Genomic DNA, 6,000 nt, shown 5'->3' on the forward strand with positions numbered 1-6,000 from the left:
CAGGCAATGCTGCAGGTTTTGTGCGACTAAGGGGCTGAATGAGGAACAATGCAAAGAGAGAGAGAGAGAGAGAGAGAGAGAGAGAGAGAGGGAGGGAGAGGGGGAGAGAGAGAGAGTTGCTAAGTAAGAGCAAGGGGTTTGAAGGTAAGAGGGGCCATGCCGCCGCCGAAGGCGGCGCCGTTTTACTAGTGTCCATTAGGATCCTTGGAGGGGGGCCCTGCCATGTGGCAAAAAATGCCACCTTTGAGTCCCCCCTCTAGCTTCACAAACAGTGTTCCAACTTTCATCTCTCTCTCTCTCTCTCTCTCTCTCTCTCTCTCTCACACACACACACACACACACACACACACACACACACACACTGTAAATTGATCTTTCATCTCTCTCTCTCTCTCTCTCTCTCTCTCTCTCTCTCTCACACACACACACACACACACACACACACACACACACACACACACTCACTCATTCACTGTAAATTAATATTTTTGTCGATTGTTCACCAACAAGAAGGATTTTGGATATCATACTTTCAATTCTTGATGCTCCTAAGTCCTCTCTCTCTCTCTCTCTCTCTCTGAAGTCGTGGAGCGGAGCGTAGATCGACTCTCTCTCACACACACACACAGATACACAGACAAAGAGCTTACACGGTACGCAGAGAATTCGTTGAAGGGTTATCTCCCTAATATTATTATTCACACAAGTATATGTGAGTATATACAAAGAGTTAGTGATAAGCAAGTTAGGCGGGTGGGCGGCCATATCCGTATAAAAGACCACTTGGGCTTTAATCCCAACAACCTCCCACTTAAAGTCCAATGTGGCAGTTTAAGTAACTGTAAATCTATGAACATAAATGTACAAAGATTTACATGGCTACCATCTATCCAATGCCCAATAACTCACGACAATGCACAAATCCCTCTCCTGGAAGTCCCTTTGTGAGTAAATCAGCAGGATTGTCCTTGGTGTGGATCTTCAGCAGTTGTATCTGCTTGTCTTCAAGTACTTCCCTAATGAAGTGATATTTCACATCAATATGCTTAGTCTTCAAATGGAACACTGGATTCTTTGCCAATTGTATAGCACTTTGACTATCACAATATAACTCTGGCATATCTACTTTGATTCCCAAGTCTGCTACCAATCTACCAAGCCAAATAGCTTCTTTGCATGCCTCATTTGGTGCAACATACTCAGCTTCTGTAGTAGATTGCGTAATACAATCTTGTAATCGAGATCGCCATGATATGGCACCTCCAACCAATGTAAAGACATAGCCTGATGTAGATCTCCTCTTATCCAAGTCTCCTGCATAATCTGAGTCAGTGTATCCTTTGACACTCAAATCTTGACTACCATAGCATATGCGCATACTCTTTGTATGCTTTAAGCATCTCATGATACCTTTCACTGCCTCCCAATATTTCTTGCCGGGATTTGACATATATCTGTTAACCACTCCCACTGCAAATGCAATATCCGGACATGTAGCAATCATTGCATACATCAAACTCCCACATGCAGACGCATACGACACCGTATCCATTTCAACCTTTTCCACCTCAGACTGTGGGCAATCTTGGTTGCTTAGTTTCACATATGACGGCAATGGTGTCATCAATGCCTTTCCCTTGTCCATATGGAAACGTTGCAATACCTTGTCAATATACTCTTCCTGAGATAAGTAAAGCATCTTCTTTGACCTATCTCGATGGATACGCATACCCAATATATGACTTGCCTCACCCATATCTTTCATGTCAAAAACCTTTGCCATTTTTGACTTAAGAGCTGAAATTTCTGCCATTTGTCTACCAGCAAGTAACATGTCATCCGCATACAAGATAAGGATTATCAAGCTACAATCCTTAGCTTGTCGACTACAGGCAATGATCTGTCTCACTTCTCTTGTATCCTTGAGAAAGCATAAATTGGTAAAACTTGCCATAGAGACTCTTTCTCAAACGACATACCAATTTCTCTTTGCCTTTCTCAACATACCCCTTCTGGCTGCTGCATATAAACCTCCTCATGAAAATCTCCATGAAGAAATGCCGTTTTTACATCCATCTGATGTAAATGCAGATCATGTTTGGCAACCAAAGCAAGTACACTTCTCAATGTTGTCATCTTGAAAACTAGTGAAAAGACTTCATCAAAATCTATTCGGTGTTCTTGCTTAAAACCCTTAGCAACCAACCGTGCTTTGTATTTTGGTTGTCCATCATGAGGAGTAAGCTTATACCTGTAAACCCACTTACAAGGTAGAGCTTTCTTGCCCTCTGGCAATTGAACCAAATCCCACGTTTGATTCTTATGCAGAGCCATCATCTCTGATTGCATCGCCAACTGCCATTTTTTCGAGTCAACCACTTGTAATGCCTCCTTGTAACAAGATGGTTCTCCGTAATCCATGAGCATGACATAATTTAGAGGTGGCACATAACGATCAGGTGGTTTGGAGACACACTCACAACGTCTCACCACAACTGATTGTGCCTCTCTAGCCACTATAGGTTGTTCCTGAGCCTGACCATGTTGTCTTGATGTGCTAGCACTAGGTCTATCTTCCCTGAAGACAACTCTTCTGATCTCCTCTGTCTTCTCTGTCTTAGCGTGAAACTTGGCTTCATTGAAATACACATCATTGCTACGAATAACTTTTTTGGACTCAGGATCCCAAGGCCGGTAACCCATCTTGCCCAATTCTCCGTAGCCAAGAAATATACACTTCTTGCTCTTTGGTTCTAACTTATTCATGAACTCCTTAGGAATATGGCTATAAGCTTCACAACCAAAGACTCTGAGATGCTTATACGAAGGTGCCTTGCCTGTCCATAGCATCTCGGCCACTTCACTCTTATCCAGAACCCTACTAGGAGACCTGTTGATCAAATGGACTGTTGTAGCCACTGCTTCCGCCCAAAATCCATCAGGCAACTTAGCATTTGACAACATGCTTCTGACCTTCTCTTGTATGGTTCTATTCATACATTCTGCAACTCCATTTTGTGAAGGATTGTATGGTGCAGTAAGTTCCCGCTTTATCCCTTTTGCTTCCCAAAAGTCTTGGAAAGCCTTGGAAACATACTCTCCACCATTGCATGTTCTTAAGCATCTCAGCTTCTGACCACTCTGATTCTCCACAAGTTGCAAGAATGTCTTAAAGACCTTGAGCACCTCATCCTTGTGCTTCAAGAAATAAACCCATACTTTGCGAGAATAGTCATCTATGAATATACAAAAGTACATTGCTCCCCCTAGTGACAAACTAAGCATTGGTCCATAGATCACTGTGCACAAGAGCTAACCATTTGTCCCTACGATTCCTCTTTGATCTGTGCGGTTCCTGTGTTTGCTTACCATAAACACAATGCTCACAAAACTCAAAATCTTGAAATGGAAAGCCAGGCAAATAACCATAACAAGAAAGTATTTCCATTCCTCTTTTTGACATATGTCCCAGCCTACAATGCCACAGTGACACACTTGGCTGCTCAATCCCATTAATTACATGATTTTTAACCTCTGAAACATGTAAAGTGTACAGAGTTCCTGACTTGCTACCATGTGCTACAATCATCAAACCTTTGGAGATCTTCCAAGCGCTGTTCCCAAAAACTGTCACATAACCCGCATCATCCAACTTCCCTATACTGATCAAGCTCTTTTGGATTGCTGGAACATGTCTGACATTCTTGAGCCATAAAGAACAGCCATTCTGAAACTTCAACTGCACATCTCCCACTCCAAGTATGTCACACACCTGCTCATTGCCAAATCTGACATAACCTTTAGTAGCCACATATGATGTAAACCACTCTTTGTGCAAAGAAACATGTAAAGATGCTCCTGAGTCGATAATCCAATCACTCATAGCATGCCCATCCTCTGCAGTCAAGAAAACAAAATCAAGATTGCTTGTGAGGAAGATGTCACTAGCTGCTATAGCAGAATCACTATCTGAACCAGATCCTGTGACATTCACCTCTTCAATCTTCATTGAACTCTTCTTTTCATCTTGCTCAGAACTCTTTGTTTTGCCTTTTTCTTGTTTCCACTTCGTACATTCTCTCTTTGTGTGACCGTTCTTGCCACAATGGTAGCATTCTATGTCATCCTTTGACTTCGAGTCACGAGACTTACTTCGGTTTTGTGCCTTCTTACCCTTCTTCTCTTTAAACTGTTGTCTCCCTCAAACGACCAAAGCACTATTGCCTTTGCCTTTGTCAATGTTCTTCCTGCTCACTTCCTCTGTGAGCAAGTTGCCTTCTATATTGGCACTTGTAAGAACTTCTGGTGTGACAGAATTACTTAATGCCGTGCGAAAAGTATCCCAACTATCTGGCAAAGTGATCAAGAGAAACATAGCCTTCACTGAATCTGGAAAGACTATCTCCTGTGCTATTAACTGGCTGAAAATTGTGTGAAATTCATTGAGATGATTTGACATGGCTATCCCTTCCTTCATCTTCAAATCCACCAATTTCTTGAGTCAGTAAATCTGAGAAGCAGCACTTTGTTTCTCGTACATACCACATAGCTTTTGCCATACGCCATACACTGTAGTCTCTTCTGCTATGTTGAGATTGAAGTCGTGGAGCGGAGCGTAGATCGAATGACACACATACACACACATAGATACACAGACAAAGACCTTACACAGTACATAGAGAATTCGTTGAAGGGTCATCTCCCAAATCTTATTATTCACATAAGTATATGTGAGTATATACAAAGAGTTAGTGATAAGCGAGTTAGGCGGGCGGGCGGGCGGCCATATCCGTATAAGAGGCCACTTGGGCTTTAATCCCAACACTCTCTCTCTCATTCATTTCTCGCTTATGAACTTTATCCAAATCAAGACATAAACAACGTACATGCTCTTACTTACTAAGTCTAGATCGCTGGTTATGGGTATGGGGAGAGTTGCGGAGTGCATGCATAAGATTCGGTAAAACCCTCACATCAACACCCTAGAATTGCATGGGAAGCATGTAAGAAAGTCCAAAGACACACAAAAGCAAAATATTAAGTTTAGGACGGATGCAAGACATCAAGAAGCGGTTCGGCAGATGAGATGCATTAGGCTTGCTTCATGATGCCTCGATAGACTCCAAAGTGAATGAGGCTTTTTTATAGTGTCAATGTATTATGGTATGGGAGAAAATCAAAAAGTTCTAGCCCCCAAGTACAGAAACATCTTCTTCTTCAAACGAGGGAACCGCACCCACCCTTACATGTTCTAGCCCATCCCCTTGAGTGCAATGTGTATGATTGCCTCCATTTGACTCAACTCTCATTCTCTATAGTTCAAGACAAGGCGTTCTGATACTGGCAAGGGGTGAGTATCACACCCTACTTGAGTGCTCAGCTTTTCATCATAGTAGAGCTTGCATTCCCCACATGTTAAGTCATGAGCTCTTCCTACACACATTTCTCTCTTAATTACAATATGGAATCTGAACTACAACGCTCCTTCCCACATTCCTTAAGCATCAAGAGTCACTTATTAACTCTACAACACCACATAACATGTTTCTTTTGGGCCCATAGGACATATTTGGTGTGTGAGTCTCTCTCTCTCTCTCTCTCTCTCTCTCTCTCTCTCTCTCTCTCTCTCTCTCTCTCTCTCTCTCTCTCTCTCTCTCTCTCTCAACGATGACCCCCCTCCCCGCTGGGGGGGCATCCCAGAGGGTGTTTTACACCCTCAATCTCGCCCTGACATGTCCAATTCCAACATTACCTCAGTCTTGCTCTGACACGTCCGAGTCCAATAGTGCTTAAAGGTCCAACCAAGGTGACCCTGTTAGAAGCTGGACACACCCTATGGAAACTGACTACTCGGCAGATTATCATTTCTTGTAATTATTCATTTATGGAGAAAACCCGACATTTCACCTTGTAAATATTGGGGCTTACAGAAGTTTCCAGATTGTATCTCAGTTTTGACATTTAGATTGAGTAGAGGGTTAATTTGGAACTTTAGGGTTT

Source organism: Adiantum capillus-veneris, chromosome 21, assembly GCF_014529385.1.
Source record: "Adiantum capillus-veneris isolate H3 chromosome 21, ASM1452938v2, whole genome shotgun sequence".
In the NCBI taxonomy this organism is placed as follows: Eukaryota; Viridiplantae; Streptophyta; class Polypodiopsida; order Polypodiales; family Pteridaceae; genus Adiantum; species Adiantum capillus-veneris.